Below are 27207 nucleotides of genomic sequence, written 5' to 3'. Positions count from 1 at the left end.
AACATCTGGCCCCAGCCCTATTTGGCCTCAGATTTCTGAGGGCTGGTTACCACTATTGCTGAAAATAGAAAAGGAGAAACAAAAAACAAAACCCATCAATTCAGGACGGAATATATTTGTGCTTAAACAAGCACACAGCACTCTCCCAACCACCCTCGGTCTCCCTGAAACTCAGACCTGCAAAACCAAGATACAAGCTGGAATGACATGATGCTTTCACAATAGCAGACTGAAGTTAGACTCCAGAAGACAGCTTTACAGTGTGTTAAATCAGATAGAAGACAGACAGCTGCCATTGGTGTTTTGCACTGGTGTACACTGGTGCTTCTCTTCACATTCTAACTCATTCCTTTTGGTGTTCTGTGTATCTCTTTGGTCTTTATTTCATATTTATCTGATTTGTTCTTTTCTTGTACCCTTTATTCCAAGGGGGGAAAAAAAGGTGGGGTTGGACAACAGAGAATGAACAGCACAGAATTCCTTTCCTTAAATACTGCCATCCTGGAAAATCTAGAATCATGAAGTGTAAGATACAGATTGTGCCCTAGATCCTCTTGTCCTACTCTTCATTTTATGGACAAGTCTACCCAGAAACATGTGATGGATGAGGGCAGAGCCTGGAAGAACCCAAGTCTCCATTCCCTCCTCTTCCTCCCTAGACCACAAAGCCTACTTTGAGTACCCAGGGCTACCCAGGTTGGAAATGGAAGTCCTCATCTTCTGCCCGGGATTTCTCACTCCCAGCCACAGAGCTGCTCCCCCTCCCACTGGAAGCATTGTGCCCAGGCGAGGACCTTTTTCTCTTATCTCTGCTGGTAAGCTTGATAATCAGGATATTCCTGGGGACCTAAAATTCAATCTCTTCTCCCAAGGTGCTCTTTGATGATGTTATGGGTCTTTTTGCCAGTAATGAACAATCTTCTTGTTTCGAAGCTGCCGTTTATCTTGTTTAATACATTGTAAAGTTGTCTTCTGGAGTCTTCCTCAGTCTGCTATTGTGAAAGCATCATGTCATTCCAGCTCGTATCTTGGTTTTGCAGGTCTGAGTTTCAGGGAGACCAAGGGTGGGTGGGAGAGTGCCGTGTGCTTGTTTAATTAAGCACAAATACATCCTGTCTTGGATTGGTGGGTTTTGTTCTTGTTTTTCCCTTTCTATTTTCAGCAATAGTGGTAACCAACCCTCAGGAATTTCAGGCCAAATAGGGCTGGGGCCAGATGTTGGCAGTATTTATATATTCACTAAATAAGGATTTACTAAGGGCTTGATTTATATACAGCCTCCTGCTAAGTGAAAATTACAACAACAAAAAAGAAAAACAGAATCTGTCTTAAGGAGCATTCAGAATATTTGTATCTAGAATAACAAGTATAATTTTATTGGCACAATGCTTTTACAGTATATTAAACACTTAAAATACAGTTGCTTATTTCATTTCCTCAGTAATCCTAGAGAATATTTCCTGTATCTTATTGATGAGGAATTGAAGCTGGGATAGCTTCTGTCCTTATTCTTGAAGTCAGAAAACAAGTGGACGGAGCTGTAGCCCAAGCCCCAGCCTGCTTGTCTTCAACCTGCTCCTGGCTGCAGAGTCTTTCGTGATTCTGCCTGTCTCCAGTGTGCTTTCGTTCCCTTCAGTGGGTAACTGGTCAGACCTCGTCTTGTTTTTGAGACTTTGGTTTCTGTCTTGCCTTCTTCCTAACTTTGGTATTCTTAGCTCCAAATCCTGAATAACTCCCAGAGTGGGCCTCCCAGTAGGTGGGGGTTCCTGTTTTTCTGTTCACAGATGTACATATTTTTATAGTTAACATCTGAAATCGGGATCCATCTTAAAAAGTTGCCATGGAAGTTCATTTCTTCAGTGTCTGTGTCTGCTGGTCACCTGAGGTGCTGGTAAACTAAGACCAAAGTTTAGATTCCCTGCTTGATGGCATTTGAACCACAGTGGTGGTGTGAGTTCAGAATGCAAATGAGAGTAACTACTGACTTAGGATTCAAATCTTCAGGGGAGATTCCTCCCCTCTCTGCCCAGTTCCCAGGTTGAAACATGCAAGGCTCTTTGCCATCCCTTTCTGCATGGCGGGTTTCTTTGCGGCCCTTTGGTTCCCTGGATTCAAGTGGTCCCTGATCCCTGTTCAGTTTTCCATCTTGGGCTGGGCATGGTGACTCACACCTGTAATCCCAGCACTTTGGGAGGTCAAAGTGCACAGATCACTTGAGGCCAGGAGTTCGAAACCAACCTGGCCAACATGGTGAAACCCCATCTTTAAAAATACAAAAAATTAGCTGGGCATGGTGATGAGCACATGTAATCCCAGCGACTCGGGAGGCTGAGGCAGGAGAATCACTTGAACCCAGGAGCTGAGGTTGCAGTGAGTCGAGCTCACACCACTGCACTCCAGCCTGGGCAACAGAGTGCGACTCTGTCTCCAAAAAAAATAAAAATCCCATCTTGCATGCTTTTCCTTTCTCAGTAGTATGTAAAATAATGTATGTTTATGGTCAGTGAGATATCAGATCTGATAAAACACTGTTTTGTCATGAGAGTTGCTCCCCACCGCTGATGGGGTTGCCTTGTTCACCACTTTTTAGCACCAGGGGAGTAAGCCGTGTTCTTGCTCCCCCTCCCTCAGGCCGAGGCTTTGCTTGGTCACCTGCTAAGACAAAAACCAGAGTGGGTCACCCGTCACTCTCTCTTCCCCCAGCCACAGTAGCAGCTGCCTAACTTGGTTTCTTGCTGGTTGCACACATATGACAGAAATACAATGTTAATAAATATTTCTACGTGTAATGGAGAAACAAGCCATAAAAGTAGTTGTTTGCCATCTGCTCAGGTACATTGTTAGGAAAGGCGATGACATTTTATGATTCAGTAACTTAACTATTCTAGTGTCTTCTGTAAAGGCACATCACATATGAATAAATTATACAACATCCAAACACATCCTGAGAGAAGTGTATTGGTCTCTGAAGCAGATATAAATAGCAAATGATGCCTGATTCTTCCTTCTTCCAGTGGAGATCTCGAAAAACTCAGTTACAGTGCCTCACAGTTGTAACCTATAGTACAAACGTGTTGGAGATATAACACCTTGTATACATATGTAGCGAGAAGTGGCATAACAAAGTAGAGAGGACAGTTAGACTAATGGGTGCCCCAATCAGTGATTCAGGGAGAGAACCATATTTTAAACAGCAGGCAATAATAACTCATTTACTGAGTGTTTTCTGTGTGTCAGGCACTGTACTAGGCACTTTGCTCATCTATAAGTGGAAGAGTGCTTGTTTTTCAAAAACCAAGGGAATAATGATAAGAATAAAAATGAAGGCCAGGCGCAGTGGCTCACGTCTGTAATCCTAGCACTTTGGGAGGCCAAGAAAGGCCAATCCCTTGAGGCCAGGAGTTCAAGACCACCCTGGCCAACATGGCAAAACCCTGTCTCCACTAAAAAATACAAAAACTAGCAGACGTGGTGGCATGTGCCTATAGTCCCAGCTACTCAGGAGGCTTTGGTGGGAGGACTGCTTGAGGCTGGGAGGTCAAGGCTGCAGTGAGCTGAGGTTGCACCACTGCATTCCGGCCTGGTCAATAGAGCGAGACTCTGTCTTAAAAAAAAAAAAAAAAAAGGGCAGGGGGCCAGGCGCGGTGGCTCACCCCTGTAATCCCGGCAATTTGAGAGGCCAAGGTGGGCGGATCACAAGGTCAAGAGATTGAGACCATCCTGGCTAACACGGTAAAACCCCATCTCTACTAAAAATTCAAAAAAATTAGCCGGGCACGGTGGTGGGCGCCTGTAGTCCCAGCTACTCGGGAGGCTGAGCCAGGAGAATGGTGTGAACCCCGGAGTCGGAGCTTGCAGTGAGCTGAGATCGCGCCACTGCACTCCAGCCTGAGCGACAGAGCGAGACTCCGTCTCAAAATAAATAAATAAATAAAAATTAAGAACAAAAAAGGATTAAAAAGTAATAATCTGAAGCATAGCTTTGTTTCAGGTGGAAGGTGAGAGAGGCTGCAGAAAGCTTAGGGCTGGACGCTGTGGCTCATGCCTGAATCCCAGCACTTTGGGAGGCCAAGGCGGGCAGATCACCTTAGGTCAGGAGTTTGAGAACAGCCTGGCCAACGTGGTAAAACCCTGTTTCTATTAAAAATACAAAAATTTAGCCAGGTGTGCTGGCAGGTGCCTGTAATCCCAACTACTTGGGAGGCTGAGGCTCAAGAATCACTTGAACCCGGGAGGCAGAGGTGGTAATGAGCCGAGACTGAGCCACTGCACTCTAGCCTGGGTGAAAGAGCAAGACTCCATCTCCAAAAAAAAAAAGGCTTAGTCAAGATCTGGTTGTTGGTTGTTTAAGGAAAAGGCCAAGTGAGGATATGACTGGTTGGTAGAAATATGTGTCTTGGTATAAGCAGTTCTAGGAGTGATAGGTATCTTTTGCTGTTGTTATTGTTGTTTCTGTTCGGTGTTAATATGTTTTGCATTGCACCACAAATATTTCCTTACTCCTTTGCCTTTGAGACAAAGGGCATGAATTTATAAGTTGAGATGAAAATAGATTAAATATATAGTACAGCCTATGCCCATCAAACAGAATTATCTATGCAAGTTATGCAGCCCACACAGAAAAAGAAATGCTGTGTGGCCTCATTAGCACCCCAGGATTTGTGGGGCTTCCCCCCTGGGCAGCCTTAACCAGGAAAATTTCATAGTCTCCTTGGTATTCCATCCCAAGATTTAAGACTTCTCCTTTCATCTCCTTGAGGACCATCAACTATACCCTTGAGCTCAGCCATCCCACGCACTGAGGCTTCTCATCTGTACTTCCAGCCTAGACCTCCCTCCTAATTCCCACACTATACCTCTGCACTGAAACAACCTTTTGGGATCTCCTTTTTAACACATTCTTCCTCCTCTAGGTAAGGCAAGTCATTTTCCTCATCTCAGCCAGAGCAGTAATTACTGAAAACTAACCCAGTACGGTGGCTTCTGAGCTCAGGTGTCTTTCAGTGACTCCTGCTGTTTCCAAAATAAAGTCCAACTGTTTAGCTTGGTATGCAAAACCCATAGTCATCCATCCCTTGCATATTTAACTCCTCACACACCCCATTCTGTGGTCTCTTCTTCCCTTTGCATCTGCTCTGGGTGCTCTTTGAAGACCGTACTTCCTCCCCTTGGGGGCCAATTTAGTCATCTTTAAGCCTCATTTCAGGGGTGGTGTCCTCAGATAACCCTTCTTCACATGCCAGTTTGGGTGATCTACCACTGTGGTTCTGTAGCTCTCAGCTCACACCAATAGGATAAGTATTTAACACACTGCTAAATTACAGTATGCCATAATAACTTCTTTTCCATCATTCTGTATTCCATGAGTACAAAGACTATGTCATTAATCCCTGTCTCCCTAGGATTGTGTCTAACCCTTAATAGTCACTTAACAAAGGCTTGAATGAAAACGAAATAACATTTGACCCTTAATTTGAGTTTGACTAGGTATGGTCAAACTTTAAAAAGTGGCAGTGAACTTCTTTTGAAGTCAGAATTCATATTTTCCTTTAACATCAGATACTGGCAGCGAGCTTTTCCAGATTTTTTTGGCCAAAAATATTACTGAAATTTCATGGCCCTAGATTTTGATCTCTAGGATGATACATCAACAGCGTGTAATTATTTTTCTCAATAATTGAGCTTTACCTTAGGGCTCTAAGAGAAGAGGTTAAAGGACAGTGGTTTAGTAATTGTATTGTTAATCTTAAAATGAAAGTTGAATGGAAAATATTTTAAAAACTGGTTGAGAAGATAAAGATAATTACTACATATACTGTAACTTGTGCAGATGGAGGTCTTGTGAAAAATAAAGCAGCTTGTAATTTTTTACAACTTCTTTCAAATGCAAGTTTAGTAACCTTCAGGCACAGGGCGAGTCCTTCCTTTTGGATGGGTCTTTTAAAATTAATTTTGTAGCTGCACATAGACTGCCAAGGTGAGGGACAAGGGAGGACATTTTCATTCCACTGAGTCACATTGAGGATTTATCTTGTAATTATCACATTATTTGCTTTGATCCTCATTAGACAATGAGAGTGGTGTTTTGTTTTATTTGTTAATGTTTGAGACGGTCTCCCTTTGTCACACAGGCTAGCGTGCAGTGGCTTGTTCATAGCTCACTGAAGCCCTGAACCCCTAGACTCAAAAGATCTTCCTGCCTCAGCCTCCCAAGTAGCTGAGATTACAAGCACATGCCACCACACCTAGTTAAGTTTTTATTTTTGGTAGGGACAGGGTCTCCTTATGTTGCCCAGGCTGGGCCCAAACTCCTAGCCTCAAATGATTCTCTGACCTCAGCCTCCGAAAGTGCTGGGATTATAGGCATGAGCCACTGCACCAGGCCATAAATAGATGCAAGTCAAAATCCAAGAAAACCTTGAAACAAATTGCCTTACATGGTAAGAAAGGTTTATCTTTTTCATAAGTTCAGAGATGAACTTCTGGGGTTGATTTGTAATTGCCCAACTGCACAGACAAAGCCAGTTCACTGAGGCTGTGGTATTGCAGTAAAGAAAGAGTTTAATGAATGCTAGGCTAACAATGTGGAAGATAGAGTGATTATTCGAATCAGTCTCCCCAAAGGCTCAGAGTTAGGGCTCTTCAAGGATAGTTTGGTAAGCAGAGGACTTAGGGAATGGGTGCCACTGATTGATTGGGGATGAAATCATAGGGGTGTGGAAAATGGTCCAATCTTGTGCCACCTCACCTGTACTGAGTCCATCTCTGGACTTCCTGGGTGAGGCACAGGATTGGTTGAGTTATGAGTCCTGGCTCCTGGTGGGGTCACTCAATTGCCTGAATGCAGAAGTCTGACAAGCATCTCAAAAGACCAATCTTAGGTTCTATAGTAGTGATGTTATCTATAGGAGCAACTGGGGAAGTCACAAACCTTGCAACCTCTGGCCACCTGACTCCTGAGCAGTAAGGGATTATAGAAAGTATGCCTACATTTTAGGCATACTTTTCAGCATACTATTTAGGCCCCTCCCATAATTATAATCTTGTGGCCTTTTATTAGTCTTACAAAGGCAGTTTCAGCACCTGAACAAGGAGGAGAATCAGTTTTAGGGCGGGACTGTTACCATCCTTGTTTCAAAGTTAAATTATAAACTAAATTTCTCCCATGGTTGTCATAGCCCATGCCCAGGAATGAGCCAGCCTGTGAGGCCAGAAGCAGGATGGGGTTGAACGATGCTAGATTTCTCTCACTGTCATAATTTTTGCAAAAGGGCTTTCAGATTTAGTGGCCCACTGATATCATTAGAGGCCCAGGTTCTTATTGTCACTTCACTCTGCCATCCACTATGCACTGGTACATCCTGAGACTTGCTCTGCCTGTTGGCAAAATGACTACGGAAGTGCCAGGCATCACATCTAGACAGGGCATCTTGTGGATCTTGTAGGAGTGAGGAAACATTTCCAGACACCCTAGAGAACATCTTACATCACATTGACCAAAAATGAGTCACATGGTCCTTTACAAGCCAATCACAGGTAAAGGGAATGTTGTTACTATGGTAACCAGCATAGGGGGAACAGAGGTGGAGAGTCAACCACCAGGACTATAGGGCTTCCTTTTCTCCCTATATATCCCTCCTCCACCCTGACCTCATGGTAACCCTAAAAAGCCTGTGCCTGCCTACCACCAAACCTCTCTGCCCCTCTAGATCCTAGGTACCCAGCCCCCCAGGCCTTTACCCAAGTTCCCTTTGCTCCGTGGAACTTTCCTTGCCCTGTCCCTGTTCTACCCCTTTGCCACCTGTGTGAAGGTCACATCTCTCTAGCTGGACCCTGAGATCCTTTGGGGCGTGCCTGTGCTGCTCTCTATTCCCTCATGTACTTCGCAGAGAACCACAAACGCTGACTTTATTTGTGTAAACCTTTTCCCCAAAATGCTGAGACTAATATAACCCACAGATGGAAGTACTCTTACATCATATTCATAATCAGCCCCTTGAGACTGGAGCTAGTCTTTAAAATGGAGTAATAGCGTTCCCTTTCTATTATTAGAATAGTGAGAATTCTATATTAGTAGAATAAGAAAAAGTTAATGTGGCATTCACAATTTATTAATATCCCTTCATCTGTTTACTCACATTCCTTTTTATTACTTTTTTTTTTTTTTTTTTTTTTTTTTTTGAGACAGAGTCTTACTCTGTCGCCCAGGCTGGAGTGCAGTGGCACAATCTCAGCTCACTGCAACCTCTGCCTCCCGGGTTCAAGTGATTCCCCTGTCTCAGCCTCCCGAGTTGCTGGCAGTACAGGTGAACACCACTACGCCTGGCTAATTTTTGTATTTTTAGTAGAGACAGGTTTCGCTATATTGGTCAGGCTGGTCTTGAACTCCTGGCCTCCGGTGATCCACCTGCGTCGGCCTCCCAAAGTGCTGGGATTACAGGCGTGAGCCACCATGCCTGGCTTTATTCCTTCTTAATGAGGCACTAACTCAGTTTCTGCATGGTACACATAGCCTTTAGATTTTCATAGTTTTACTGTTTTTCTGATATTCTCAAGACAAATGGTTGTACATCAGAATTATCGGAGGAGCTTTCAAAACATTTGCCTATCCAAGCATCAATTAAAGATTCAGTTTCAATTGGCCTGGGTTAGGGCCCAGGCTGTTACTGTAAAAGTTCGCAGGGATTCTAGTGGCGGCCAGGTTGAGAGCTCTGCTCTTAGATCTTTATATGCAAAACTCTCCTTGCTGAGAATTATCAGAATAATTTCAGACTTTTCAGAGCTCTTATCCAGACTGCTGCCATATATTACTGCTTCTCATATTAGCACCTCTGATCATGCAAGGTATGTCCTGATTTCTTTTATGTTCGATGGCTAAACATCCACCTTCCCTTTTTCCTTTTTCCTTTTTCCTGCCTGGATTGTAAACATCTCACTTCTCTTCTGTTCCACAGCATTCAGAACAATATTAAAGAGATCATGGAGACTCAGTCAGTTCCCATCAACAGAGTCCGGAACATTGTCCACTTCACAATTTGCTGGGCATTCTGTCCTGTACACCTTTAAACAACCTTCCTGGCCAGGCGCGGTGGCTCACGCCTGTAATCCCAACACTTTGGGAGGCCAAGGCAGGCGGATCATGAGCTCAGGAGTTAGAGACCAGTCTGGCCAACATAATGAAACCCCATCTCTACTAAAACTACAAAAAATTATCTGGGCGTGGTGTTGGGCGCCTGTAATCCAGCTGCTCAGGAGGCTGAAGCAGGAGAATTGCATGAACCTGGGAGGTGGAGGTTGCAATGAGCCGAGATTGCGCCATTACACTCCAGCCGGGCGACAGTGTGAGACTCTGTCTCAAAACAAAAACAAAAACCCTTCCTTTAGTCCCAGAGAGCCAACCTTTCCCTCAGAGACTTTTTTAAACCAAGCCACTTCAGACTTTGCCAGCCCTTCTGTAGTCCCCTATTCAAAACTTTGTTTGTACCTTTCAGGAATATTTTATCTAGTGCTCTATTTATTTCATCCAGTTGTGTGCCCCTTCTCCCCATTCTTTAACAGTTTTTACTTTATTCCATTCCTCCAACAACTGCTTAATTTCAGCTGTATCAGCAGAACTTCTCCTAGGTAATTGGAAGAGTTGTCCTTCTCTCAACCCTATTCTTTCTCAAGTTTGCTATTCCCAGGTCTTCTGTTTTCTTCAAACACTACCAAATAGTCTCATTATCTATATACAATAATGATGTGAAAGCTTTTGTTTCAGCATTTGTTGAATATTCATTTTTCTCTGACCTTTCATCCTCTATGACAGTACTTTGTTTAGAATATGGACGGTAAGGTGGCACTTGTATAGCCCATTTTGTATGGTTCAGCATTCATTACATTGTGACTAATGATGACTGATAGCTGATGACGTAAGTAGTGTTTCTTGCAGCAAAGTTTCATAAATTTTAGCATGCATCAGAATCACTTGGGATACTTACTGAAGTACATATTGCTGGGACTTACCTTCAAGGATATCTAACTCACCAAGTCTGGGGTGAAGCCTGAGAATTTGTATTTCTGTTAAGTTCCCTGGTGATGCTAATGCTTTATCTGGGGATCACACTTTGAGAACCACTGTCCTATGGGATCAAGAAATAAGCCAGGAAGGAGTGTATATTTTTTCTGGTTAAATATTTAATGTTAACATGTTGAGAGTTTTTTTAGGGAGGTGCTTGTCAGATACTTTTCTTAATAGTGGGTACTCAGAGTATTTTATGTGAGACTCCCAATATGTCATATATTTTAAAAAACTCTTAGACTGAGACAGATGGGAAATTGCCTTCAGCATAAGAAAAGCCAATATTTTTCGTAAGTTCCAGAAGCAGCTTTTGGGATTGATTGATTCAGTGGCTCAGTGAAACCATCAGAGACTCTGGTTCCTACTCTTCATTCCATTGTGCCATGGACCATGTGCTGGTACATGTTCAGAGTCACTCTGAATGGCTGTAGAAGTGCCAAGCATCACATCCAGGTTACATACAGATGTATACTGTTTAATATCCAAGCTTATGCAGTATCAGTAACTATTAGAGGAACTGAAATGGAGGATCCAGAACTTCTTATCAAATACAATCCTTAAGATACAAACAGAGCAGTCATTGAGTAGTTTCTTAGCCCATTTTCTGTGGCTTATGATAGAATTCCTAAAACTGGGTGGCATGTAAAGAAATTTTTTTCTTACAGCTACGGAGGCTGAGAAGTCCAGGGTCAGGGCACGTGGTAAAAGCCGCCTTGCTGATACCAGTAGAGCCTACTGAGCGGGAGTGTCACTTGAATCATATTTTGCCACTTTTGCTTTCTCTTCCTACATTGGTCCTGAGGTTTTGCTCTCGTCATCATCTTGCCTTTTAAGAAGGTAAGTAACTTGTGACCCTCTGCTATGTCAGAGAGGTTGTTTGGTTCAGGATAAGCATATAAACAGAGTTTCAGATAAATCTCTATTTCCTGGCCACTGGGGCTCAAGTTCTGTTGTTAGCACCAGCTCTGTAAAGTGCCTCAATGTGTTTTTTCAACCAAAGGCAAAATATTTGGCAAAGAATATATTGGTTCTTTACCTCCAGGTTCTGGGCAAACTTTGAATTTCCATTCTTTTGAGATAGATTGACTTTGTTGTCTTTCATAAACTTGTTAAATTTGCTATCTGCAAAAGAAGTACTTGATTCCTTCTAATTCTTTGCTGTAGATTCCTCTGATCCTCCATCAGAGTATTGAAATTTTCTCTTCTAACCCTTCCAGAGAATAATAATTCTCTCTGCCATTCAATTTGACTGTGTTACTGCCAGGAAGAGACAGATAAAGGGGCATCAGCAATGTCCACAACTTAGAAGCAGTTCATTCCTTTTTCCTATGACTGAGCAAGTGGATTTGACTGTACTTATTTTTGTGTGTTTTAATACATTCACTTGAGCAAAGTCAATGATCTAGAAGCTTCATAAAATGAATAGTGCATAACAAAATCACACCTCAGTCCTACCTTCCTACAGGAGTCCCATTAAAACACTCTTAAGACATACTTTTCCCCCACAGATCTGATTGCTGAACACTTTGTTTCACTAGGCTTCAACAGGTCTCTTCAAAGCTGTCATTTTACTTTAGCTGGGATTACATTCCACCCTATTTCACTTAAATATATACCTTCCCTTTAATTTTCTCTCCTTATCATTGGCAGTAATCAGTGTGGCAAGAGTTCACTTCTTTTCACATGGAGATTTGATCTTAGATGATTTTATTTTTATTTATTTATTATTATTTTTGAGACAGAGACTCACTCTTATCGCCCAGGCTAGAGTATAGTGGCACGATCTTGTCTCACTGTAACCTCCTCCTCCCTGGCTTAAGTGATTCTTGTGCCTCAGCCTCCCAAGTAGCTAGAATTACAGGCACACACCACCACACCTGGCTAATTTTTGTATTCGTAGTAGAGAAGGGTTTCACCATGTTAGCCAGGCTGGTCTTAAACTTGTGGCCTCAAGTGATCTGCCCACCTTGGCCTCCCAAAGTGCTGGTATTACAGGCACGAACCACTGTGCCTGGCCTGATCTTAGATGATTTACCAAACAGTGGCACACCCTCTGCCTTCTGTGTGTGTCTCAGGCTCTAAGGAAAGTCTCTGTCTTAGTCCATTCAGGCTGCTGTAACAAAATGCTACAGGCTGTGTAATTTATAAGCAGCATAAATTTATTGCTCATAGTTCTGAAGGCTGGGAAGTCCAAGATCAAGGTGCCAGCAAATTCAGTGTCTGGTGAGGGCCTGTTCCTCGAGAATAGCACCTTCTATGTCCTTACATGGCAGATGAGCAAAAGAGCTAACAAGCTTCCTCAAACCCTTTGTAAGGGCACTAATCCCATTCATGAGGGTTCTACCCTGATGATTTCATCATCTTCCAGAGGACCCACTCTTAATGCCAACACGTTGAAGGTTGGGCTTCAAAATATAAATCTAGGGAGACACAAACATTGAGACCATAGCAGTCTCTCAGACCACATTGTACTCAGCTTCATTTTAGGGTAACTCCACATTTGAGTTAAGAAATCAAGAGTTTGTCTTCCCAACTGTATGCTTCATGAGATTAAAGACTCTTCGCTTCTCATTCTCACTGCTCAGGCAGGGGTAGTGCATCTGAACAGAAACTCCTTTTTGGGGGGCATGCATCATCATTTTTATTTTATTTATTTTTATTTTTTGAGACAGAGTCTCGCTCTGTCGCCCAGGCTGGAGTGTGTAATCTGGCTCTCTGTAGCCTCCACCTCCTCGGTTCAAGTGGTTCTCATGCACCTCAGCCTCCCGAGTAGCTGGGATTATAGATGTGTGCCATGACGCCCAGCTAATTTTTTATTTTTTTTTTTCCAATGGAGTTTGGCTCTGTCTCCCAGACTGGAGTGCAATGGCGTAATCTTAGATTACTGCAACCTCTGCCTCCCGGGTTCAAGCAATTCTTTCACCTCAGCCTCCCGAGTAGCTGGGATTACAGGTACCCACCATCATGCCCAGCTAATTTTTGTACAGTCAGGGTTTCACTGTGTTGGCCAGGCTGGTCTTGAACTCCTGATCTCAGGTGATCCACCTGCCTCGGCCTCCCAAAGTGCTAGGATTACAGGCGTGAGCCACTGTGCCCAGCCTAATTTTTGTATTTTTAGTAGAGACGAGATTTCTCCACGTTGGCCAGGCTGGTCTTGAACCCCTGACCTCAGGTAATCTACCTGTCTCGGCCTCCCACAGTGCTGGGATTATAGGCCTGAGCCACTGCACCCAGCCACCATTTCTAAATGTCTGTGATGCAGTGAAATTTTAAAAGGGAGAGCTAAATTTTGATGTCAGTTTTTAAATAGTTGCTGCCAAGAGCCATGTTGATAGCCCAAACCAATTTTCCATTTACACCAGTGATACACTTCAGGCCTGAAAAATGTAGTCCAGTGTGGGAAGAAGCCCTGTGATGGTGAGAAATGCAGTAAGAAACTGGGTTTTCCCATGGAACTGATAATTAATGCAATCAGATGTGAACAGTATGTTTAAGGATAGTCTGGACATGAATGTGTATAATCTGTCTTTATCAGATAAACAAATAAAAGTGTTTGAGCTAATCGTTGTTTCCTGAGTTAGAAGATTCCTCCGTATCAGATACCTGCTTTGGTCACTGGAAGGAAAGTAGAACATCCATCTTGGTGTTCCTCCTTGTTTCTTGGTACTCTGTATATCCTTTCCAAGAGACGGGTTTGTTTTATAAAATGGCTAAGATCATCATCACCACCATGAACAACATGCAAATGGAGCTGCTGCACAAAGTTTAGGGTGTTCTACTAAGCGTTGGGATTCCAGATAATTTTAAGGCTTGTTACCCTGTACTGAAGAAACGTGGAACAGAGGCATCGTCAAAGCCTAAGTGCAACGAAGCTTAGCCCGTGTGCTTTGTTGATGGGGGAGTGATTCAGTAAGAAAGAACCCAGTGATTTTTTTTCTCTACCTATTTTTATCTTACACTCTTGCCATTTCTTCTAATACCTTTTTGTCCTATCTTAACCTTCACCTATCAACTTACCCTGATCTTAATGACAGGGAAATTCATACATTTTAGTTTTTTAAGAACTACTTTATTGAGATATAATTCACAAACTGTACAGTCTACCCTTTAAAATATATGATGCAGTGGTTTTTAGTAAATTCACATCATCATGTGACCACTGCCACAAACAACATTCGAACATTTTCATCACCCTAAAAAGAGAACCCATGCCCATTGGCAATCAAAAGCCCATTTCCCCCCCAACCACCACACAGCCCCCAGCACTAGGCAATCATTATTCTACTTTCTATGTCCATGGGTATATTAAATACTGTGTTTTAATTGGGGGATAGGATGCCAGTAGTCAGAAAGGTTGAGCTCACATGAACTGTTGGCTTGGATTTCTGTGCGGATTAAACCAGCTTACTTCTGACACAGCAGATGCTGGACTTTTTAACCTCTTTCCTCATTGTGCTCTCTGGCTTGTTACCTCTGTATCATAAAAGCATGAAAGGTCCTAGAATAAATGGGTCTGCAGAAAACTCCATGGTTAAGTTACCCCATATGTGTTTTACAAAGATAGTGGAAGGGAATAACCTTTATCTTTGAGGGTCACATACAAAAAGCGATTTTCTCATCCTGCCTAACCTTAAAAAATTGACATTATTTTTACAGCAGCTTCTCTAAATTGACTTACACTTGAACAAACTAAAAACTACAAGAAGAGTAGAGTTTAGCTGGCAGACCTAGTTTTGAACAAGTTTTTGATGTTGCTAATCTTGGTAGTGCATAAGGTCACTTGTGTAAATTTCCTGTAGAAAAATTCTTGGTTCTTGGACACAGAACAGTGTGATGGTTTACATTTCTATGAATTGCCAGCTGATAAAATTATCCTCCTTTGAGTGGGAGAAGAATTCAAGCCAGACAAGAACTTTTGTGGTAGGTAACTCTTACTTGAAATTTATTTGAATTTCTAGAGGCAAATTAATTTCTCTCTCTTTCACAATAAATAGGGGCCTGTCACCTTTTTTTTTTTTTTTTTTTTCTCTCTATCTAGTGAGCTGCTTCTATAGATGGAAGAAAGTTAGTGCTTCCTTTTGATATTTTGAGAGTTTTATTTTTAGGCCTCTCCTTGGCTTTCTTTTCTCCTTGTAAAGACAGTGTCAAAGTAATGGCAATGGTAAGTATGCTTAGCGTTCTAAATTTTTTTAATGCATGTTTATTACTAAGTAATTTATCTCCTTTTCTTCTACTTTATAGCTCCGTATTAAATACGGTTGGACCTTTTAATAAAAAAGAGGAAAGCCTATTTGGAAACATATAAAAATAGCACAGGATAGGTCATTTTTAAGGTTCTCGTCAGATCACAATTTGGAAAGATCTTATCCTTTAAAACAAAAGTTTTGAACCAAGGATCCGTTGAAGGTAGGAAGTGACCCTCATTCATCTCCATCTTCCTTTGAAATTTCATACAGATTTTTTGGTGTATGTTTGGTGTGTATCTTTATTTTCTGGTGAGAAGATCCCTAACTTTAATGAGCATCAAAGTCACTGCGTTTAAATATCTTTTTGATTACTTTTACTGTAGTTATTGTTTTAAGATCTGCTTTTTGCCATTTAAAAACATCTTTCAAATACTAGTTAACTCTTAAATGCTTTTTTGGCAGATATAAGATCCTTTTTGCAGTACCTTTTTTTGGTTTGTTTAATACCTACCCAAAATTTTGGTCCAAGCTTTAGGGGCCTTCTCCCATAAGAATTCGGTTTAAAAGCAAAAGATTTTTAATGTAAATAAACTAGAATTTGCTTTTTTTTTTTTAAATTAATTAATTAATTATTTTTTGAGACAGAGTCTCGCTCTGTTGCCCAGGCTGGAGTTGCAGTGGGATGATCTTGGCTCACTGCAGCCTCCGCCTCTGCCTCCTGGGTTCAAGCAATTCTTCTGCCTCAGCCTCCTGAGTAGCTGGGATTACAGGTGCCTGCTACTGTGCCCAGCTAATTTTTGTATTTTTGGTAGAGACGGGGTTTCACCATGTTGCCCAGACTGGTATCGAACTCCTGACTTCAGTTGGTCCACCCACCTTGGCCTCCCAAAGTGCTGGGATTGCAGGTGTGAGCTGCTGCGCCTGGCCTTGATTTGTTTTTGCATGTGAGAAAATGTGTGTTCTAGTGCAGTGTCGTGTCATAAGGAGCATGATTTGTTCTTATCAATGCAATGATTACATTGGTTATTCTATATGCAGTAGAATGCTGCTAGTAATGTGGTAATGCTAGTCGCCAGTCTTTTTGATCTCTATAACAGAGGAAGCAGAAGTAGAGCAGATCCTGGCCTTGTAGGTCTAGAGACCGAGCTATTAGTGTCTTCTGGGAATGCACTTAAACAAAACACAGGTTTATAAATTGCTATGGTCACTAAGGTTTCAATCAAGATGGTAAGTACCTATGATTTGTGTGTATGTGCTACCCTTTTGAGAAGCATTGATTAGTCCGTTCTCTCACTGCTATAAAGAAATACTGGAGATTGGGCAATTTATAAAGAAAAGGGGTTTAATTGGCTCAAGGTTCCACAGGCCATGCGGAAAGCATGGTGGCTTCTGGGGAGGCCTCAGGAAACTTAGAATCATGGCAGAAGGCAAAGGGAAAGCAGGCACATCTTATGTGGCCAGAGCAGGAGGAAGAGAGGAGAGAGGTGCTACACACTTAAATAACCAGATTTCACAGTAACTCACTGACTCACTATCACAAGAACAGCACCCAGGGGATGGTGCTAGCCCATTCATGAGAGCTCTGCCCCCATGATCCAATCACCTCCCACTAGGCCCCACCTCCAACACTGGAGATTACAGTTCAGCGTGAGACTTGGTGGGGACACAGATCTAAACCATATCAAGCATTAATATTACTATTAACCTGTGTGAAAAGGAACTGAATTCTGCTGTGACATTTTTTGTTTAAGAATTAGGCCCTAGCGGGCATGGTGCCTCACGCCTGTAATCCTAGCACTTTGGAAGGCTGAGGCGGGTGGAGTGCCTGAGCTCAGGAGTTCAGACCAGCCTGGGCAACACGGTGAAACCCCGTCTCCACTAAAATACAAAAGAAATTATCCAGGCATGGCGGTGTTCACCTGTAGTCTCAGCTACTCGGGAGGCTCAGGCAGGAGAATTGCTTGAACCCGGGAGGTGGAGGTTGCAATGAGCAGAGATCACGCCACTGTACTCCAACCTCAGTGATGGGGCAAGACTCCATCTCTACAAAAAAAAAAAAAAAAAAAAAAAAGAATTAGGCTTAGGGAGCGCGTGGTGTCTCACGTCTGTAATCTTAGCAGTTTGGGAAGCTGAGGTGGGCAGATCGCTTAAGGTTAGGAGTTTGAGACCAGCCTGGCCAACATGGCAAAACTCCATCTATACAAAACTATGAAAATTAGCTGGGCATGGTGGTGGACATCTGTAATCCCAGCTACTGAGAAGGCTGAGGCAGGAGAATCGCTTGAACCCGGGAGCTGGAGGTTGCAGTGAGCCGAGATCATACCATTGCACTCCAGGCTGGGTGACACAATGAGACTCCGTCTTAAAAAAAAAAATAAGCAGTGAAATAAAAGAAGTCATATATTTAAGAAATGAAATCCCTAATGTTTAAAAAGTATTTAATGTATAAGTTTGTCTATTTTTTTATATTAGGGATTTCATTTTTTAAAATATGACTTCAAGCCAGGCTTGGTGGTTTATGCCTATAATCCCAGCACTTTCGGAGGCCAAGATGGGCAGATCACCTGAGATCAGGAGTTCAAGACCAGCCTGGCCAACACGGTGAAACCCCATTTCTACTAAAAATACAGAAATTAGCTGGGCGTGGTGGTGGCATGCACCTATAATCCCAGCTACTCGGGAGGCTGAGGCAGGAGAATTGCTTGAACCCCAGAGGTGGAGGTTGCAGTGAGCTGAGATCTTGCCACTGCACTTCAGCTTGAGCGACAGAGCGAGACTCCATCTAAAAAAAATAAATTGGTCTATACAACAAAAACAAAGCATTAGGAAATTATCTCATGATTTAGGCACAAAATTAAAAGATTGATTTCAACAAACATTTATTGAATGCTTACCCATTTGACTGGATGATGTGTAGGAATAACAAGAGGTCTGAGGCATCGTAGTGGACCCATGGAGCTGATAATTTCAAGGCAGAGTAGACACTTTGTAAGTTTCTCTAAGTTTGTTTAGGATACCTGTTTTGACAACCATACAGATCTTCAGAAAATAGGGATTATCACCAGGCACCACAAGGAAATAGGTGGAAAAATATTTAAAAATAAATTATAAGCCAAGCATAGTGGTTAATGCCTGTAATCTCAGCATGTGATTTAGGAGGCCAAGGTAGGAGGATCACTTGAGGCCAGGAGTTCAAGACCAGTCTGGGCAACATGGTAAGACCCGTATCTACTTAAAAAAATTTTTTAATAAAATTTAAAATAAGTCAATTGTAGTAAAAATGTAGGTTATGTTTCTCTGTCTGAAAATAAGCTATTCTGAAAAGCTAAGCTTACCCAATGGTACATGAGTTCTCTCTCTAATTATATCTTCTGTATTCCTCTCTCACTTAAATAATTTTCTTTTCAAAACTTTCTAAAGTTATATGCTTTCAGTCTTTGTATAATAATATATTGAACATAATTTAATCATCTCTTAGGTTCATTATTTTCAATCATATTATTGTATTGTACTGTGATGACAATGTCCCTAGGAACTGGACAGTTTATAGAGCAATTTGCCGGATCATTTTTGTTTTTTAAGTATCTTTTTTTTTAAAGACAGTCTCTCTCTGTCACCCAGGCTGGAGTGCAGTTGTACGATCTCCGCTCCTGCAATCTCCGCCTCCCAGGTTCAAGCAATTCGTGCATCTCAGCCTCCCAAGCAGCTGGGATGGGACTACAGGTGCATGCCACCATGCCTGGCTAATTTTTTAAGTATTTTTAGTAGAGACGGGGTTTCACCATGTTGACCAGGCTGCTCTCAAACTCCTGACCTCAAGTGATCCACCCAGCTCAGCCTCCCAACTATTGGGATTACAGGCATGAGCCACCATGCCCACCTTTAAACATCATTGTAAAAATCACTTCCCTTGCTATAGGAATTTGGCTTTGAGTTACTAGGCCTTCCAGAAGCAATTGCCGTGACTTTGTCATCTGGCCTAAGCTATAGCGTGGGGAGGGGGGAGGGAGACATCCAAAGTTAATTAGAACCAAGTATAAATTTGTCGTGGATTTAAGCCTTCTGTATAAGATAAATTCATCCATAGTATTTTTGGTAGTTTATTAACTTATTTGATTATTTTTGTTCTCCTTAATTTTCTAATTATTGTGACTAGACAACTAAGTTCTGGGTAAGATGTGTCATTATTACATAATGATTTATTAAAATTCTTGGCATTATAAATGACTACACTGTGTTGTACTTTTATTATATTTATGAAATATGAGAAATAAATAATAAACAAACTTTAAGAAGACTCTATCACTTCATATCTCTTTGGTCTCTTTCTCTGTCTTTAACATTGATCGGGTTCCAAACTAGTGAAAACTACAGAAACAAGTGCAGTTCTTTTAGTAGATACAGTCTTCTGCTTTACGAAAATATATTTAATCCCCACTCTTTTTTAAGTTTCACTTTGCCTTAAGGGGAGTGGTCTTGAGAAAACTCTTAGTATAGTTGTGAGTATCCATAGTGTCAAATGAGGAGAAGCATTGTAAGAATGTTAGGATCAAAAGTTCTCACCACAATCTCGTCAGATGTCCTGAGCTATTTTTTACTTGTTAACTCAGAACAACAAATACTAAAGAAAGTGCCAAACAACCTCAGTTCTTCTGGCTCACACTTACATATAGCAGAGATATGAAACAGCCCCAATCCCAGATCTTCAGTGGGTAATTTTGGGAAAGTGTTCTTTGTAGAGATGTTGTTGAAGTCCATGGAAATCAGGTAGAACACTAAAGGACCCAGTTGGTCCAGTACATTGCAACCCTCTGCTCTCATGTGCACCTCACACACAGCCAGTCTACAGATTAGAGACTACCATTTCTGGGTGTTCTTTTCCTTTTTTTGAGACAGTCTTGCTCTGTCGCCAGGCTGGAGTGGTGCAGTGGTGCAATCTTGGCTCACTGCAACCTCCGCCTCCCAAGTTCAAGCAGTTCTCCTGCCTCAGCCTCCCGAGTAGCTGGGACCACATGCACGCACCATCATGCCTGGCTAATTTTTGTATTTTTAATAGAGACGGAGTTTCATCATGTTGGCCAGGATGGTCTTGATCTCTTGACCTCGTGATCTGCCCATCTTGGCCTCCCAAAGTGCTGGGATTACAGGCGTGAGCCACGACGCCTGTCTGGTTCTTTTCCTTTAACTTGTATTAACTGCATAGTAGTTAAGTTTCTCTTTCTTCTTTCTTTAATAGGATCATCTCAACATATTTAAGAAATATGCCATATATATATATATATTATATATAAAAGATTTGCCATCTCTGGGTCATTAAATGGCATCACAGACATAGAAATAGAAATGTACCAATTCCTTTTTTATGAAATTTATCCATTCATGCAAAAGAAGTATTATAATTAATTAAAAATAATTTTGAACATTGGGTATCCTAGGCTCTGAGTGTGAGGCTCTCGGAAAATTAAAATGACATAATCATCACACTTGCAAAGCGTAAAGCCCAGTGGGGAAGAGCAACATGATGGGAACAAAGGTAGAGTATAATAAGTGCTGTTGCGGAATCACAGGCCAAGGGAGGTCACGTCTTTGAACTTCAATTTCTTTATCTGTTGCGAGGAAGAGTATCTCATAAAGCTGTTTTGAAGCATGTCTAAGATAATGCATGTGAAAACACTGTAAAATTATAAAGCTGTGGACATGTCAGTTGTCATGTGCAGTTTAAAATAGAAGCTGAGAGACTCTTTATTCTGAAACCATGTAGATAATCCAGGGATGAGACTCTAGTTAAAGTGAGGAAAACAATGTACCTGCATGTCAAATGCAGTTCCTGGGAGAATGTTTGAGATTGTATTATTGGGAGACTCTCATTTCAGAAATCATTTTGTTGGCATTTATACTAAGTGGTGATGACATTAAGAACAGCACAGCTTCATCTGACATCTCACATTATTGTCAGCCATTCTTAGTACCCATGGTATGTTTTTACTGTATTTTGCGAATAAGATAATATATTAAGCCTCCTGGCATATAAGGATATATATAAGATATGTGTTGTATAGTTGGTTTCTAGAGTGTCTTCATAGCAATCTTCCAGTATTTCTCTTTATTCCTATTCCCCCTCCCCCTCTGTTTTTTTTCCCATTAGTTCTTTACAGGTAGGGAGATTATATGTCCCAGTTTCCCTGTCCTAGTTTATGTCTCTTGTCCCTACATCCCATCTACTTAACATTTTAACACCCTCAAAAGCATCCCAACTTGGACCTCACCTTAACTGGTCACCCTGGCTCAAAGCATAGAAGAAAATTAAATGAAGAGCCAGCAAATTAGTGAAATTGTACAGATCTGTGATAACTGACTTCAGTCCCTGAGCTGAGCTGATTTACAGAGTGTGGATTTGGTCCAGTAATATCCTGGAATGCAACTTACAGAGTTCAGTAAGTAGTGCCTGATTATAACTACACACTACAGCAGGTTTCCTAATGAGCTGTTAAAATGAAAGCATGTGTTTGTTCACTCTGGCACAGAACGGTAGCTTTGACACTTCAGTAGTTTTCACCATAGCATGGCTTGTTGGAGCTTGAAGACTGACATTCCTTCTTAAAGGCCCATCAAGGTTTTCATTCACTGTGAGCTATGTGTTAAGCTAGTATTGATCTTGTTTTTGACCATCATTCACCCATGGCAGCCAACCAGGGAGATGTAAAATGCTTTTGTCCCCCCTCCCCACCTGTGCACCTCCTTTGGTGTGACTCATGGGATGACAGTTAACGATGCAGCTTGGAGGGATGGCCCTACATTGAAGCTTCTCTGCCTCATCCCTGCTACCCTTTTAGAATGAGAAAAGAGGATTGAAAGGTCCAAAAGCCTAGAGAGAAAATTCTGCAGTCCTATGTTTTTCTGAGCAGAGGGGAAGGTGCCACTTTGTATGACTGCTTGCAATCCCCAATATAATAGAATAAAACTATCCCTCCTGCCAGCATTATGAAATCTGTATAAAGGTGGAGGGATTACTTTACTGTTTTATTAATATGCAATCCTAATATTTTCATTGTAGGACAGCTTGCAAAAAGTTCATTGCAAATTGTGCTGAGTTAAAATCAAATACATAAATCTACCTTTCTCTGTTGGCAGCTGTACTAGAGTTTGGGTTTGGCCTCTGTGCTTATTAGAGCCAAATAATGTATATTATTTAATTCTTGCAAAGTGAAAGTAAAAGATCAGGAAATAAAGAAAAATCAGGGGAATGAAACATTTTTAGTGCGATCCCTGTTTTACTCTCCAGCAAGGGAAAAGTGGCTTAAAGATCTCTGTTACAACAGGGCTTCTCACACCTTAATGTGAGACTCTTGTTATGTAGATTCTGACTCCAGGTCTAGGATGGGGGCCTACCATTCTGCATTTCTAACTAGCTGTAGAGCATGCTGGTGCTGCTGGACCACAGGCCATGACTTGAGTAGCAGGTTGTCAGGAAGTGTGTGCTTCAGCAGGCTCCGACTCCGAGTATCACTGTTGTAAAATATGCAGATTAGAGTGGCACACACCAGACCCTCATCTGTCAGGAGGAGCTGTGTTTTAGCTAGAGGTTAGGGTAAGAGGGACCACCCAGACTTTTATAGCCTAAGTATTGTCTCCGGTCTCTTTACCAATCTTAAAGTATCTCTAACAGGCCCAGTGTTCCTGCTAATGAACCGAATAAAGAAATGTTATAGTCCATGGATTTGGACTTCCAGTAACGGCTTATTTTACATCTATTAAAGGCTACAAGGAAAGAAGTGGAGGGAAGGGCTGGAAGACTAAGAAAATAGGAAATGAGAAGAAATGCAGAAAGGAGAGTTCCATTTCCTCCTGCTTCTATCAAAGGAAAAAAAAATGTTATGTGCGTTCTCTTTCCACCTCTAAATAAAGCAACAGGGCCACCACTAACTAGTTTGTGTGACTGTATTCTGGCTGTTTAACCTCTGCTATTTCACAAAAACGTCCTCATCTGTGAAAGGAGGAATTTGAACTCGGGACAGTTTTCAGAGCCCCTTCAATTGTTAAAGCATAGCAACGAAGAATTCTGTGGTCGTACAACATTAAAAATCATACATATGTCCTTAGGGATGGGGTTTTATTTCTGTAAGAGCACCTCCAAAACAAGTGTGTGTGTTAATATATGTGCATTTTATATTTTTATTTATATTCTTTGTTCTCTTCCTTTTAAGAAAATCTATTTTGTTTCATTGCTTCAAAATTCTTGAAAAATTTTCTATCTTTTTATATAATCCAGAGTTGGCTGTGTTAATTTCTGCTTCCATCATACTAATTTAGGAAACCTGGCCTAATAGTGGCAGAAATAGCTAGAACTTTCTTCTGTGACTTACTGGCATTTTCCCTAAGCATCTGCATGTGTTGGGTATATGTGTAAGTACCATGCATTAGATATGTCCTGTGTGGAAACGATAAAGGAATGCTTGTTCCACAAGTTACCTTGGGTCCAACTCTGTTCTGTACTCAGTCTGTTCTCTCAACACAATGACCTCTTCAGTCTTAGGACAGAAGTCTGGAGTTTATTCACATCTCTATTTTGACTAATTGTTTTACACATCAGGCTCTATATAATGTAGTGGATAATGAGATGCTCTAAGTAAGTTAGGGATTTTCCATTCTTAGACTTGTGGATGAGGGAATTTCAAAAATTATCTACAAATTTACCCTCATAGATAATGTCCGTATGATATACAGAGGTTGAGTTTTATAATATATAAATTGCTCTGAGCCAGAAATGAAAAATAAACATAGAATCCCATGTTAAAAAACTAAAGTTGCTATATTAAAATTAATAGTATGCAGGGATTTTTGATACATTGTTTTGAGGATGTGTTTACTGTGTTCAAAGCAATAAATTTATGAATGGAATCTAGTTTCATTAGCCCTCCTATAATATTTTGGTGAGAATATAAATGAGTACCTGCTTTTTGAAGGACAACCTGACATTATCCATTAGAATGTGTAGTCTTTATTTGCTTCATCTCACAGATTCACTTCTTGTAATTTACCCATTTATAATTAATTATTGCACATATTCGTTTGGAATTATTGGACGGGTACAGAAAGCTGCATGTAAAAGTATGTTCCTCAAAGTGTTCGCAGCATGGGCCAAGTGTGATGGCTCACACCTGTAATCCCAGCACTTTGGGAGGCTAAGGCGGGTTGGATCATCTGAGGTCAGGAGTTTGAGACCAGCCTGGCCAACATGGTGAAACCCCATCTCTACTAAAAATACAAAAAAACTAGCCAGGCATAGTGGTGCGCACCTGTAATCCCAGCTACTCAGGAGACTGAGGCAGGAGAATCACTTGAATCTGGGAGGCAGAGTTTGCAGTGAGCCGAGATCGTGCCATTCACTGCACTCCAGCCTGGGTGACAAGAGCGAAACTGTCTCAAAGATAAAATAAAGTGTTTGCAGTGTGAAGAAAGAATCTAAATATTCAACAATAAAGAAAGGCCAAACGACACAAATATGAAAGGGGAGTACTATGCAGCCATTAAAAAGAGATGTGGTTATTATCTTAGGAAGATTAATATGAAGTTAAAAGTTATAAAGGAACATTTGGGGAAAATGTATAGGTACATACATGCTTATATAAGCACAAGGAAGAACTGGGAAGCAATACACCAAAACCTTGATAGTAGTAGAATTACGGCTGATTTTTTTACTTTCTCTCTCATTCATTTCTTTATTGTTGAATATTTAGTACTAGTACATGGAGAGGGAATAGAAAACTTAATTTGGAAGGAATGGGACAAAAGTAGCCACCCTGGGAGCTGAGTTAGAGGAGAACACAGAGCCCAGGTGTTTCAGCATCTCTTCTGGCATCGGCAATGGGAATTCTCTGACTAGTCCTCACTGTGCCAGAGAAGCTTCCTGCACACAGCTGGGTCCTGTGAGGCAAGACCTGTGTCCTGCTGACTCATACACAGCATCCCATACGGCCTTAACTTTATTTAGCAACGTCAGCTCAAGGGAGCCTTGTGTTCCCTGTGGGCCCAGGATTTAGAAGAGCGTAATCATAGAATGTCTGTCAGGCCTGGAAGTGTCATTAGGGCTGTCCCAGTCTGGACATGAAGAATCCGAGGCCCAGAGCATTTAAGTAATATTCCCAGAGTCCCAGAGGTGGTTTGAGGCCAAGTGGAAATGAAATGCAGTTCCCAGGCTCTTGGTGTCTCTAGTGCTACTACTTTGCTTGTCTCTAAGCTCTGCTGTGGTGGATGAGTCTCTAGTTCTCACAAGCAGTTTTTAAGGCCAGAGCAAAAGATTTCCAGGTAAGAGAATTTTTTTTCATGTAAGAGAAGATTAAATTAATAGGACTTTTGTTCAGATATGCATTCATTGAGATACGTGGAAATTCAGGGGTTGTTGACTTTCCTTGGGTCTGGCTTCTTTTGGATACTAAATAAAGGCTGCAAAACTTCTCCCTTGAATGATGCATGTTTGCTGAAAACCACAAAACTTTGCATATGATATCGGAGGTTTCAAGAGCTCTGTAAAGCCTGTCCCTGGGTTATAAATGTCCTTTGTCTTATGCTCCCCTGTTTTCAAGCAGTTCTCTTGCATTTGGAGGTAATGGAACTGTGATCTGGTTTGGTTTTCATACCTTTGTTGCTGATATGTTTTCTTCAAACAAAAAAAAGAGAAGGAAAGGAAAGCATCTAGGACAATGAACAAGCCTCATCACATTGGATACTTAGTGTTTTCTTTGTGTTTACAGTTGCTGTTAGATTGTCATTCCAATAAAAGTAAAATTGTGTAATACTTTTTAAAGCTCCCATCACACTAGCACAACTGCTTTCATTTTTTGCAGTGTGTTCCAATGTGTTCCTGTCCGCATGGATACTTCATGGTTATAGCCAAAGACTGTTCATTATGCCCTTTCATGCTTCCACATGAAAGACACAAGCTGAGGCTGAAATTGAGTGGCTTCTTACTAAAAATTAGGTATTTGAATAAGAGCAGATAGTTTTTACTTAAAAGATATAAGTTTTGAAAGTGGCCACATGCAGTGGTTAACACACTGATGACTGGACTTACCTGAAAAGTTTCCAATTCAGTAGCCCAGTGTGGGGCCCAAGAATATGTATTTCTAATAAGTCCCCCAGGTGATGCTGACACCACTGGTCCACGGCCACACTTTGAGAAACAGTGGCCCAGAGAATAAGAGTCTTAGAAGGCAGTGTGTTTTCCAAATTTTGCTGAAGACAAGAATCACTTGAGAATATTTGTTAGAAATGTAAATTTTAACCCTGTGTCAGACTCACTGAATCAAAATCTCTGGGAGAATCTTGGCATACTATATTATCAGATTTGGAGGAACTACTATTCTGTTGCTATCAGGTAAGCCCCATAGAGCGTCACTTGTTTGCAAACCACTATTTTTTCAAACACTCAACCAGAAGGGACAATATATTTACCACTCTAATAGTTTTCTCATCCATTGTCTGCTTTGACCCTATGACCACAGCAGCCCCTAGCAGCATCCACATTTTAAAGTGAATTTTAAGTCATCCTTCTAAGACATAAATATTTTTGTTTCAGGTACCAAATATATTGTATGAAAGATACCAGAATACCTGCTTTTTGAGAATTTCCTCAAGTTTTACTGAGTTCCTTTTTAATAAGCATAGTCAGGATATGCATTTGTGTGTGTGAGAGAGAGAGAGAGAGAGAGAGAGAGAAAAAGATAAAGGGAGGAAGGAAAAAGAAATGTGGTTTTCTGACAGGTTCAAGTTGTCTAGTGATGGTGATGCTGCTGATCTTGGAACACGTTTTGAGAACCACTGGAATAGACCAATAACTCTCAAATGTAGCAGTTGAAATCTCCTGGAGGAGCTTTGAAATACACTTCTGCTCAGGTCCCACCCCCAGAGAATAGTTTAATTGGTCTTTGGTAAGGCCTAGACAGTAATTCTAATAATCATCCA

The 27207-nt window shown here is 41.3% G+C and overlaps 1 protein-coding gene across 22 annotated transcripts in view; it reads left to right on the top strand.

Annotated features, from left to right (window-relative positions):
* The window catches only part of KANK1 (KN motif and ankyrin repeat domains 1), a 240862-nt gene that overhangs the window by 119711 nt on the left and 93944 nt on the right, over nt 1-27207 (top strand). For 2 of the 22 annotated variants that reach the window (XM_045373165.2, XM_065530638.1), the window contains one exon: nt 10726-10897. The exons of 18 other annotated variants lie outside the window; for them this stretch is intronic. The gene's annotated coding sequence lies outside the window, so the exon portion shown is untranslated. Of the gene's footprint in view, nt 1-10725; nt 10898-25456; nt 25552-27207 lie in introns of those variants that run through there. 2 more of the 22 variants (XM_074017591.1, XM_045373161.2) reach the window with 1 other exon arrangement.

This window comes from Macaca fascicularis, chromosome 15, assembly GCF_037993035.2.
Source record: "Macaca fascicularis isolate 582-1 chromosome 15, T2T-MFA8v1.1".
Taxonomy (NCBI): domain Eukaryota; kingdom Metazoa; phylum Chordata; class Mammalia; order Primates; family Cercopithecidae; genus Macaca; species Macaca fascicularis.
The sequence above is the reverse complement of the archived record's forward strand: the minus strand, read 5'-3'. Positions and strand labels throughout refer to the sequence as shown.